The sequence below is a fragment of the Ceratotherium simum genome, chromosome 15 (assembly GCF_057802395.1).
Source record: "Ceratotherium simum simum isolate JZ-2026a chromosome 15, ASM5780239v1, whole genome shotgun sequence".
NCBI classification, from domain to species: domain Eukaryota; kingdom Metazoa; phylum Chordata; class Mammalia; order Perissodactyla; family Rhinocerotidae; genus Ceratotherium; species Ceratotherium simum.
Window position 1 is genome coordinate 36,554,387 of NC_141914.1, and position 13,839 is coordinate 36,568,225.

Genomic DNA, 13,839 nt, shown 5'->3' on the forward strand with positions numbered 1-13,839 from the left:
TCTGTGGGGAACAGGCCCAGGATGGGTCAGTATGTGGAGCTGCAGGGTCAGGGTTGCTTATAGGGCTCTGTAAGGCCAACGTGAGCAGTTTCATAATCACAATCTGAACCAGTGACCAGAATTTGAAACGTGAAATCTCATCTTACCTCAAATTCTAAATGTGGATTTTTCTGAGTCAGTACTTTCGACGGTATTTGTCAACGTTTCTAAACTTAGACCCTGAGTAATCTCACATTCATGGTACTTGTAAACAAATTTAGGTTTCCTAAACTTTTCCTAAGAACTCATAACAAACACTTGGGTCAAGGTTCCTAGGAGATCATGATTGAATTTTGGTTTGTGTCCATGGCTCCACCGGAAGCAGAATATGGAGGACTGTCATGTCTCCATCTCCCCTAGAACCTTCCCTTCAGCTGATATCCTCAGCCACCCTTGGAGCCTGGGGTACAGTCCCAATGGTGCTCAGTGAGTTCAGACTTCCTGCCTGACCTCCTGTGTGCACCGTTCTTGTTAGATCAGGACAAGCAGTGTAACCCCACATCACCTACATGAAGCACCAGTGAGATTCATAAAGCACTTTGGGATCTGGCTAGAAAGTCTTCTACTTAGCCTTATTTAGGTTTTTTAAAACAAAGACTTCATTTAAGTTTTAAAAAGTGAATGATCTATCAATAGTTCTCACATCGTATCCCAAATCTCCACTTTCTTCTGTGGAGCTACGTGGAAGCAAACTTGTTGAGAGGCTAAAACCTAATACTATCGTGAAGAGATGGATAATGATTGGAAGGTGGGCTGGAATCCCGGTAATACATTGGTGGGAACACTTGCTTTTCTCTTTCAGCTTCTGCTTGGGGTTCAGGAAGTTTCCACTGATTGGACATATACAAACACAAATATCTTTAACAACCTTCTATTAAAAAATAACAGGGGCCGGCCTGGTGGTGTAGTGGTTAAATTCGGCACAATCCTGCCGGGGTTCCCGGGTTTGGATGCCAGACATGGATCAAATCATGCTGTGGCAGTGACCCACATACAAAATAGAGGAGAACTGGTACAAATGTTAGCTCAGGGCCAAACTTCCTCACCAAAAACAAAACAAAAAAACATACACACATCAGAGGCAGTTTGTCATGAGAGACAAGAGCCAAGAGTAGAGGTAAGCTTCTAGATTAGGATGTCACAGAAGGTAATGCATAGAACTCTAGTTCATGAGATTCTTCCCCACCTCACTCTCCCCTCACCGCCTCCTCCCACTCCCATCTTCAATGTTCTGTGCTCAATAAGATTAGGAACCACTGCATCCGTAAATGCACAGTCCTGGAGAGTCTCGACATACATGAGCATGTCAAAGGCTCTCCGAAGATTTGAGGTGAAGAAACCTATTTCTACCACAATTTCCTGTACTTACTTGATATAAGAGAGGTTTTTGTAACACTTATTATTAACCCACAAAATACAGTTTTAGAATTGCTGCACTAGTAGATAAGGATAGCTATCTGTGAGGTTTCTTGATAAGAAACTGTCAGAGGTTTGAAGATTTTGACTGGAAGTGGAGATATTCCAAATGAATTGAAAGAAATGTCCTTCTGGCCTGAACCAAAATTCAGGGTGTGGTAAGCCACCGCTGAGAACAGTGAACTAAACACAAGCAAGGCATTTACTATTATCTGTGTTTATTTACAACTTTAATTTCACACTAAACTTAAATATAATGCTATTTGTTGCTAGTTAGGATTACTGTAATTAGCTATTGTGATAAAATTTGAATTTTTATTAAAAAGTTGAGTGGAAAATAGTTTTTTCTCATTTGACAACCATGCTCTTGGAGAGCTAAATCACAGCATTGTCGGTCACTTGGTGGTGGTACATAGACTCACTGAAAAGCACCCTGAATGGTAATTCAGTGAATCTAATGAGCACATTACCCAGGAAAAACTGCGGTTTAGGAAGGTGGAGTGCCTAAACAAAAATCATAAATGAATTAGTGGCAGAACCAGTGCAGAAACTTTCTAGTTTAGAATACTTTTAATCACACCAAACATTATAACAATCGCCTAATTGTAACTTTTAATTGCCAACTGAATGAATTTGGAACCATTTAAGCCACAGTTACCAGATCTGTAAAATGGGCTAATCATAGCACCTGTCTCATAAGAGATTATATATACGTGGAGGGCTAGACCCACGTTTGGCACACGGTGGTAGCTATTGTTATAAGTACAATCGTGATAGTTACTTGAAATTCCACAGTACTTACTGAGCAACTCCACAAGGCCAGGGACTGTGTTAGGCTCTCTGGAATCAAGGGTTCATAAGACTAACTAGATTAATAAGATACAGCCCCTAAGTAATTTCTGCAAATAAACAGTTTTCAAGGCTTGATTTACAAACCCAAATCTAATGATCCCAGCTCCTCAGAGATGGGCATCAGGCATAGTTTTCAAATAGAGCAACACTACAGAAATGGGTCTGGAAACTAGACGTTCAAATTCTGGGGTCCAACAAAGATTTACAGCCAGCGAGTGAACAAACATTCACAGGCCTTGAGCAAGGTATGGAAAGAGGCTGGCAAGGAGCAAGGACACAAGAATGGAGAGGGGCCCAAACAGGAGGAGACGGTCTGAGGCCTGAGGAATGGCAACGGATGTGCACAGGTGAAGGCCATTACTGCCACTAACATGAAAGGCATGACTCAAACAAACAGAGTAAAAGGTAATTAAACACTGACGGGAGAGTAAAGCAGACTTTGACCCAGATATCCTGGTTCAGCCCTTAGCTGTGTGACCGAAGATGACATGAGCTTTCTGAAACCCAGCTTCCTCATCTGTGAACTCGGGTTTAGAACCACACAATTGCTGAGAGCCCTTTCAACTCTGAAAGGAAGGCATTCCTGCATTTCTCTTTACCTGACACCATTCCATTTCCAGGAGAATCACCCTCAGATCCGCTAAGTTGGAACTTGCTCACCATCGCCCAGGGATCTGGGTTTCAACCCAGTTTCCAACATCCTGAGCTCAGCCTCCTTCTGGCTGTGGAGTATGGGAGCCAGGGGAGAGGTGCAGGGGGAAGAGGCCAGTCCCTGGAGTCAGACAGACCTTGGTTTAAATTCCACCTCTGCCGTTTGCATGGTAGAGGGCCTGAGACATGGTAGAGGGTGCGCCACACAATTTAGCTTCCTTGTCCATAAAACAGCAGCACTCCCAGTGTGCACGCATGCCCACACACACAGTTGCACCCACTTGTAGAAAGAGGGGAACATATTTCCTCTTTCCCAGGGAGCCCCACTCCAAGGACCCTTATGATTGGTCCTCACCACATGTGGGGACGATTTTAGCATCAGCAAAGAAGTTTCATTTCAGCACAGGAGTGAAGAGCAAGGCTGTGGAGACATCAACTTGGGTTTGAATCTTGGCTCTGGCTTATGGGGATCTTTTAATCCAGTGCTTTTCATAGAAACACAATGCAAGTCACATGTTTAAGTTTAAATTTTCTAGTAGCCACATTTAAAATGTAAAAAGCAGCAGAAGAAATTAATTTTAATATTTTGCTTAACCCAATATGTTCAAAATATTATCATTTCAACCTGTAATTAATATAAAAGTTATGAATGAGACAGTTTCCTTTCTTTGTTTCACATGACAGCATACCTCATTTAAGGTCAATTGTCAGACATGGCCACCTGATTAGATGGCCCAGGCTCTTCCCCATCAAAGGAAGGTAGCAGGAGCAGCCATCTCCTGAGGCTGCGGTCCAAGGACTGGTCACAGGGGAAGTACGTGCAAGGTGTTTGGCACAGCCTTGGTGCATACGACGCCCGGGGACAACATCTGCTGTCAGTGCTGTGACTGTTCCTTGTGGTCCTCACCTTGTCTCACACAGTGCAGATCCCACATGACTCTGCTCCACCTTTTCCCAGCCCACCTGAACGGAGTCACCGCTGAGTGGCCCAGGTTAGGAGAAACAGGGCCGATTTTTCTGGATCCTGGTACCTTTTCAGTACTAGGCCTCCTGGCCTGCGCTACACCCAACACAGGTGTGATTCAGGGCAGCGATGTAGATTGTCGATTTTAGAACAGGGAGAGGTCAGACAGGTGAGGGACTGTTTGCAGCAGAGCAGGGAGAGGCGCAGCACATGGGATTGGTCTCTGGGATCTTAGGTACCAAGTCTTGACCTGAGATGGTGGGAAACTGTGCAGCAGCTCCAGATCCAAAATATCAGGCTGGGCACTGCCCTGGTTACAGATGATGTCTGCAGCTGGTTGGTCTGTTTCTCTCTCTCTTCTCTTTTCCTCCTTTTATCTTTTCTTCCTTCCACAAATACTGAATGAACGTTTACCCCACATGCTGCCAAGGCCTAGCATTATAAATAATAAATAACACTGATGAGTTCTCAGGATGTGCCCAGCCCTGTGCTAAACAATTTGTGTTCCTTCTCTCATTTAAGTCCACGACCAACCCAGGGCTGTAGGTACCGCTATTATTCCCATTGTTCATATGAGGATATCAGAGGAACAGAGAGGTTAAGTACCTTGCCCAAGGTCTTATAGCCAGGGTTTTCATCTAGCCTATATGGCTTCAGAGAGGAAGGCACAGTTCTTGCCCTCAGTGAGTGGATACTAGGAAAGCAACAAGGGGAGAAACTAGCTCTGCTGGGGAAGTCAAGAAAGGCTTCCCAGAGGAGGTGACAGTCTGTCTGGGGCTTGAAGGATGAATAGGAGTATTCTGATGGGCAAGGCAGGGAGGGTGTCCAAGGAAGTGGGAGCAGGAGAAGCAAAAGTAAAAAAAAATGTGAATTACATAGTTTACCTTCCTTGTCCTTCCCAGCCTTCCAGCTGTCTCCTCTATAAACTAAATAGTATTTGTTGTTCCCAACCCACCCAGGAACCTCAGAAGTGGGGGAAGTAACTTGAGAGAGGAAAAAGACATCTATTCTGGGCAAAAGAGGAGGCAAGAACAGGAACTTTGGAGATATTCTGGAGGGAAGTGAAGGGAATTTTTACCTGGGAACATTTATTTTATTTGGAAACCGGAAATCTCAACCCATTGAGGGTTGAGATGTGGGAATGTGATCAGGGATTTGAAAGAGGCAAATACTATGTGGATTAGCCATTGTGCAGAATGGGAACTAGAGTAAAAATGAGGAGCATTAGGGTGGGTAGCCCTGTGGTCCCATCTGAGGATGGATAGTGATATCTGTCAGGGCACCAAGAGCCAAGCTGTGGGAAGTCCTTTAGCTGGACCCGGCAGCTTGAATAGGAATGCAAAGTCAAGCTGGAGTTGGGCCTTGGAAAGGCATGTGGTCCAGAGGACAGGAGGTCAAGACTTACAGAGCGTGCTCATGTGAGTATCACTGAAATGACTGACTGTGGGCTGGGGGCTCACAGACCAGCAAGGGAAACCAAGAGGAGTCTGACAGATTGCACGAATACATAGAGAGAGAGGGACTGAAGCCCTCAGTGAGGCTGAAAACCCAGTTTAACCTGATCAAGGGTGAATGAGAGGTGGACAAAAAGGCAGCTGAGGGTGGAGCAAGGTTTGCCATCCAGGATGAGGACAACTGCCCCATGAGGGTGTGACTGTGTGAACAAGAGGGTGGCAGAAACACAGAAGCAATAGAGGTGAAAAGATGCAGAGAGATCCAGATGTTAGGTGGGTGGGCCATCAGCAGGGGTGTTGAAGTTGGTTGGGGCAGGAGAGGAGAGATACTAGATCCATCATTGAATGTGGGGGAGTCTCTGGGTTTATCACAGTAAGAGGGACAAGGATGGGAAGGGGCAGCCCAATAGCAGAGGAGAATGAACATTTCAGGGATGGTGGTAAAACATCTTAAAAGCCAATGAGAGACAGGAGTGTGTCAACACCAATTCCTGGCCTTTAGAGACAGGGAGGTGAGGAAAACTGCAGCCTCCACCTCACTCCACCCTTCCCCTGCAGAGGCTGTAGAGGGAAATAGTGTCATTTTATTGTGTCTCATCTCAACAAAGATTTTTGTTGTCCTTTCTAAGGACAAGGCAATGTCCTATGAAGGCTGAAGGATAAAAGCATGAGTTAAAAATGGACCAGACAATCTGAGACATGCAAACAAAAAATCACAAAATAGAATAGTAAGGGCTCTGTGCCATAAAACAGGTCCAGAAGAAGTCAATTGGGGATTAGGGACCCAGTAGCTGAATTTGGCTAGAACATTGTATGTATAGGAAATAGGATAGAGAATGGGAGGGAGCAGATTTTCATAAGGACTTAAATACCAAGATAAGGAATCCAGACTTTATTCTATGCATTAGCACTTTCTAAACTTTTTGATCACGCACCCTATTAGCAACAAAATGTCTGAATATGCATCCCCAATATATATATATGACTATTCATTATATATGTTTATATCAATAATGGATATGCTAAATATTAGCAAAATTTAATTTCTTCCTTTGTAGGTAAAAATAAATAAAAATAGATTCCTTTAAGAGAATGAGAAGGCAAGTCACAGACTGGGAGGAAATATTTGCAAAAGACATATCTGATAAAGGACTTGAGCCAAAATATTCAAAGAACTCTTAAAACTCAACAATAAGAAAATGAACAATCTGACTAAAAAATGGGCAAAAGACCTGAATCTCACCAAAGAAGATATACAGATGGCAAAGAAGTATATAAAAAGATGCTCCACATCATATGTCATGAGGGAAATGCAAATTGAAACAACAATAAGATATCACTACACACCTTTTAGAATGGCCAAATTCCAAAATACCGACAACACCAGATCCTGGTGAGGATGTGGAGCATCAAGAATGCTCATCTATTGTTGGTGGGAATGCAAAACAGTCCAGCCTGTTGCAAGACAGTTTGGCAGTTTCTTACAAAACTAAACATGTTTTACCATACAATCCAGCAGTTGCACTCCTTGGTATTTACCCAAATGAGTTGAAAATTTATGTCCACATAAAAACTTGCATATGGATGTTTATAGCAGCTTTATTCATAATTTCTAAAGCTGGGAAACAACCAAGATGTCCTTCAATAGGTGAATGGATAAATAAACTGTTGTACATCCAGACAATGGAATATTATTCAACACTAAAAAGAAATGAGCTTATCAAGCCATGAAAAGACATGGAGGAATCATAAATGCATATCACTAAGTGAAAAAAGCCAATCTGAAAAGGCTATACATACTGTATGATTCCAACTATGTGACATTCTGGAAAAGGCAAAACTATGGAGACGGTAAAAAGATCAGTGGCTGCCAGGGGATGTGGGGAATGAATAGGCAGAACACAGAGCATTTTAGGGCAGTGAAACTATGCTGCATGATACTATAATCGTGGATACACATCATTATACATTTGTCCAAACCCACAGAGTGTACGACACTAGAGTGAACTCTAATATGAGCTATGGACTTTGGGAGATAACAATGTGTTAACGTTGGTTCATTGAATATAACAAATGTACCACTCTGGTCAGGAATGTTGATAACGGGGGAGGCTATGCACGACGGGGGACAATGGGTATATGGGAAATCTCTGTACTTTCTGCTCAATTTTGCTGTGATTCTAAACCTACTCCATAAAATAAAGTTTATTTGAAAGGAAAAGTCATTGCCATATGATCAAATATATGCAGTCAATAAATATAGTAAAATATTAAAAACCAAAAAAAATAGATTTCTGATACCTTTCCCCCACAAGCCAGTGATTTATCTTGTGCATTCCCTGGGGTTTGCACTGTGGAGACATGTGATCATACAAATCCTCCTTTTTAGGAGAGTGCCACAATCTGGGCTTTGCACACGTGCATCTGGCCACCCAGTATGACGTGGTGGAAGAAGGAGGGGCTGGAGCTGGTAAGGTCAGTTAGGAAGTCATTCTTCCCTTCCTACTTGTTGAGTTTGTCCTCCAGGCAATGCACCAAGAGGTGGTGAAGTGAATAACAAGGACTAGGCATCATGGGAAATACGAAGGAGGATGCAATAAAGATGATAAAAACATTATTGCCTGATCCAGTTGCATCCATGGCTTGTCTCAATGGGGACCTAAGGCAACATAGCCATGTGTGGGCTTTGGGTGAGATGGGGTTGGGGGAAGAGGGGATGGCATCTACCTAGTTAGGAAAAAGCCTCCCATCCTCCAGAGACTGCTGTTGTTTCCTGTATTGAGGGCCTGGGAATTAATTAATCCCACTGCCTGCCCTTGAATCACCTTGAATTACCAAACAACAATCAATGCAGACTGCTGCTTACTCTTTCTGAACACTAATCCTCGCAAGCCTGCCGCACCGCAAACAGAATCCCTCTTGTTGTCTGTGCTTTCTCAGCAGTATCATCCTCTTTGTGGTCTCTGCTTCCTCTCTCTCAAATTGATATACCATCAAGGATTCCTCTTTTGTCTAAATCTTTCTTTCCACTGTGCCTTCTGAAATTCCCGTTCCTTAGTAAATAAGCCTACCTACCTTCTTAACTTAGTCATTTCCTGGGCTCAACTCAAGCCTGGTTTTCCCCCAAGACACAACTTCTCCATAAGAACTTTGGAATGGATGTTACATTTAGTAACATTGGCATTTCCAGAATGTTAGTCCTCTATGCCTCCATAAAAACCTGTTTCTTTGAGGTTCATGCCACATGGCTGCAGCAGCCTCTCCCTTTCTGTCGCTGCCACCTTCTGACCTTCTGGTCACTCCCTCTCAGCTGTAAAGTCTTTAGCTCCTGGCTTACACGCCTGCCCTCCACCCTCACCCTGCATATTATTCAGATAAATTCATCATCCCCACAGCAACACTCTAGCTTCCTTCTTGCTTGACCACTCTGACTCCAGAGACTAGCACCCAACTCCACATCGAACTGCCCCACTCTTTGACCACCATTTTTCTCCCAACTCTATTTCTCCTTATTTCCACTGTTCTTTGGCAAACTACAACCTGAGGGCCGGATGCAGTTCACTGTTAATTTTGTAAATAAAGTTTTATTGGAACACGGCCATGCCCATGCATTTACGTATTGTCGATGGGTGCTTCTTGCTACAACAGCAGAGTTGAGTAGTTGAAACAGAAACCATAAGGCCCATGAAGCCAGAAGTATTTACTATCTGGCCCTCTACAAAAGAAGTTTGCTGACCCCTGTTCTAAGCAAACAAAATAAAATAAAAATCTTTGTCTACAAAAGTAATACATGAGCATTATATAAAGTTTATGAAATACAGAAAAGTATTAATACAATGAGGAAAAACAACTCCTCATTATTCCATAACTCATTAATACTGATAAAATTAGTATTAATATTTTAGTGCTTTCCTTCCTGTTACTCTGTAATTTCCATGTCTGTGTGTATGTATACATGAATATGCCTATATATGTCAATTATTTTAATAAAATTAGAATCAGATCATTTTAAAACCTGTCTTTTCATTTCAAAATATATTGTGAATATTTTCTATATGAATTGCTGCTTTTTCGTAACAACGATTTTAAGTTTCTATATAGTAATCCATGGAATGGATGTAACATAATTTAGCTAGCCAGTCATCATGATAGAATATTTATATTATTTACAATTTTTGCTCTTTCAAATAATGCTGTGAGAAACATTATGAACATTCTTGAATGTGGAAGGCCATACAAGATGAGGGTTGGAATCCTCACTTACCGAATGGATATTTTATATAATTATATATGTGTGTGTGTGTGTGTATATATATATATGTATATAGTGATAAGAATGCCAGTAAGTCAGCATTGTATTTTACATTTTCCTAGTGGTGCTTGGGGGTTTTTGCGTCCAGGTGGTGGGTAGGGGAAGGGCTAGAGGTGGGAGGAATAGTATATGACAGCACCAGCAATATTTTATGAAAATGATTATTTGAGAAACTAATATTAAGAACGCCATATCACATAGGTTATATATTCTTGCTCTAAATCTTAAAGACTAAAAAAATAGAATTTACTTTGTGATGAGTGAAATTCTAATTGCTGGGCGACTCAGTGTTATGAACCAAATGGGAAAAATGCAGGGATGGGAGTCAATTTGGAAGAGAAATGGACCAGTTGAGGTTTGGAGATACAAGATAGTTACATTTTTTAATAGTTACATTGCATGGTTTTGTAACATGCAAATTTTAAATAGTGAGATATTAAAATATCAATAAAGTCTTACCTTATATATAAAATTTGAAACAATTTGAATTCTCCAAATCTTAAAAATTAGCCAAAGATTAAGTATTTTTAAAACAAGTACACTGTAAGCCTTGTTTACAATATTGCTGTTTGACTGTCCCATGAAAAAGAACTACCCATCATCCTTTGTCAACATCATGGGAACCACACTTTTTTGCACATGCACCAAAATTTTGAGGGGTGATTTTGATGACCACTATTCTATTATTCTAATGTTTGCTGTTATTATAGTTGTAAATATTTGTATTATCCTAACACCCACCAAATATTGTTCATTGGTGGTGGTGTTACAAGTACTAAAAAATATACCTGAAATCCAATAACTCTGGAACATGAGTTAGATGTGATTAAAATGCTGCTAAGAAGGCAAGTAAATGAGACATACACAGTGCTATTAATTTGGGAGAGAGCACTCTGCCAAATATTAAAGATGATGATGAGAAAATATAGAGCAGCATTAATGCAAAAATGTGCTGTAAGCGCAATAGATTTAACAGCTCCATAACTCATCCTCTCTAATTTATGTTTATTCTGGGGAAGAAAATTTTATAGAATATGCACATTTTGAATTATGCTGAGTCTTCAGGTATGCACCTCTCAGATGAAATCAATCACATAGGAAACTCTTCTAGGGATTGTGAGGAAATCCTGGAGACATTTGGAATTCAAGGAAGAGGGCCGAGGGGCCGGCCCCGTGGCTTAGCGGTTAGGTGCATGCGCTCCGCTACTGGCGGCCCAGGTTCGGAGCCCGGGCACGCACCGACGCACCGCTTCTCCGGCCATGCTGAGGCCGCGTTCCACATACAGCAACTAGAAGGATGTGCAGCTATGACATACAACTATCTACTGGGGCTTTGGGGAAAAAAAAAAAAGGAGGAGGATTGGCAATAGACGTTAGCTCAGAGCCGGTCTTCCTCAGCAAAAAGAGGAGGATTAGCACGGATGTTAGCTCAGGGCTGATCTTCCTCACAAAAAAAAAAAAAAGAAAAGAAAAAGAAAGAGGGCCGAGCTGGAGCTGTAAAGTCAGAAGTTACTGTGTAAGACTGAGAGTTTAAATCATGAGAGAGGATAGACTTGCCAAACAGAGTACACATTTAAGAGAAGGTCAAGAACATAATCTTCTGAAGCCACCAAATTCAGAGGACAGGGAGAGGAAGCAGAGAGGAAAGGAACTTACTGAGAATCTAGAATGTGTCAAGAAGGTATCCTCCCTACTGCCCTGCCAGGCTGTCGTATACACCTGCTTGTATAATGAAGGCAATAAGAAGTGAAAGGTGAAAGGTGAAGCAGCTTGGCCCGGGTCATGCAGGTCTGTTGTATTCACTGGTTCCTTGAGAAGCATGACATGAAGGCATGTGTTAGCCCGACATAGAAAAATCAACCACACAATTTCAAGATACAGAGGAGAGAAGTTGAGGCAACTCAAATGAATTGAACCAGTGCCCTGCCTCAGTTAATGGCACGACCATCTGCCCAGTTTGCAGAACCATAAATCCAAGAGTTATCCTTCACCTCTCTTTCTCACCCCCACATCAAATCCATCAGCAGGTCCTAAGAGTTCTACATGCAAATTATAGCCTTGTTTTACCACATCTGCTGCCCACCATCTTGGACTAAGGTACACTTCTCTCTCCCCTAGAAAGCTCCAGTCACTTCCTATCCTGTGGCTACTCTTGCCTTGCTACAACCCATTTTCCCTACTGCAACTAACCATGTGAATGCTATTAGCATTTGGGGCATTAATTAATCATTGTTCTTTGGTGGGACCTCACTGTTGGGGCTGCCCTGTCCATTTCAGAATATTAACATCCCTAGTCTTTGTCTAGTAGCATCCCAAGTAAATGCCTCCACTTACTACTTCTTCTGGGGGAAAGGGGATACTGCTCCACCCCACCTCACCCCATTCTCAGCTTGAGAATCAAGGAACCTGAGTGATCTTTTAATGTAAATCGGATCATGTCACTGATCTACTTAGAACCTTTAGTCATTTCCCATGGCACTGAAAATAACATTCCAACTCCTCCCAAGGACCTCAAGGCCGTTCATGACCTGGTCCCGTCCACTTCTTCAACCTCATCTTCTACAGCTCTCCTCCTTCTCCTCTTACTTGCTTCAGTCCAGCTTCCTTTCTCATCCCTGGCCATATCAATCAATTTCCTGCCTCTAGGCCTTTGTGCCTGCTCTTCCCTGGAAAAACTCCTCCTTTGGCTCTTCTTGAATGATCCTTCTCTCTTTTTTCAGGCTTAGGCACTAATGCTGCTGTAGGTGTGAGGCTGCGAGTGGCCATCGGGCTGAGACTGAAGGAGGCATTGCTGGGAGATGAAGAGAGAGAGAGAGTGGGAGAGAGAGAACGAGATGACATCTTTTGAACCCCAGATCCAGCTGTGCCTGAGGTAAGACTCATCCATTTGAATTACCAGCAGACAAGGAGGTAACATTCCTCTTTTTACTTAAGCTACTTTGGGTTGGGTGTCTACCACCTGCCGTGGAAAGGACTCTAATACTCCACATGCTCCCTCACAGCCACACCTGTATGTGTAGCAAGGGTGAAAAGTGGATGAGTCTCTTTTAGTACTGGGTGAAAGGTGCCTTTTCAGGAACCTCTTGCAAGTTCCCTCAAGGAAGGACTAGAATCCTTGGCTGAGCTGCCCAGACTGTCCCATTTCCAGCTCTACACTAAATATCTTCCCCGGAACCCTGCCCCATCATCTCCTTTCTCTCTTTCTTCTTTCATCTCTTCCTATCCTCTGCCCTAAATACACTCAAAACTCTTCTTTCCTGAAAAAGAAATTTTCCCTCCACCCAGTTATTCTTTTAGATTACATCCTATTTCTCCCACCCTTCACCATCAAACAGCTTGAAAGTGGGAATACATGTGCCCCTCTGCTTCCTTATCATAAACCACCAGTCAACCCTCTGCAACCAGGCCTTTCCACTCGCCCTTCCAGTGAAACTGCATCTGCCAGTGGTCACCATGACCTCCAAGTCAGTCAGCTAACCCAATGGCCTTTTCTCCATCCTCATTCTCATTGCCCTTTCTGCAGCATTTAGCCCAGCTGACCATACCTCATCTTCCCTGGCTTCTGAGTTACCTAATGGTTTTCCCACCCTCCTGGCCATTCCTCTGGTTACTGGAATATTGGCAAAACCTCTAGGCAAGAGTGATAAGTTGAGTGTCAATGCTTCATTAAATCTCCTCGGTTCAAGTGAAGCCACTCAACTGGTTATTAGTCCCACTTCTTTAAAATCCCATCTGAAAGGACTCATCCCTTAGGTTGCTCAGAACAATCTAATGCTAGTAGAGCAAAATGGAAATTTTCTAGGCACTATTCTATAATAAAAACGGTTTATTCCTTTATGCTATCTGAACACTTGAATGGTGTCTACAGATGTCCACTGGATTCACCTGTCCAGGTGTTCCTCCTTTATTCATACTACAAACCAGAGCTTTAACTTGAGGCCTTAAAATGGATTGGCTAGAAAGACCAATCCATCAATATACAATGAAGTGTATGTAGTACAATCAACAGTTATTTTAAACATAAATAATGAACAGAAATAATTAAAGTGAGGTTCCTGTGTTAATTACCAATCTCACCTTACCTGGTCATTGGGGAAAACCAATGGTTGGTTTGTCTGTACAAAGTTCAGGCATTTGGTCCTCCTCTAGTA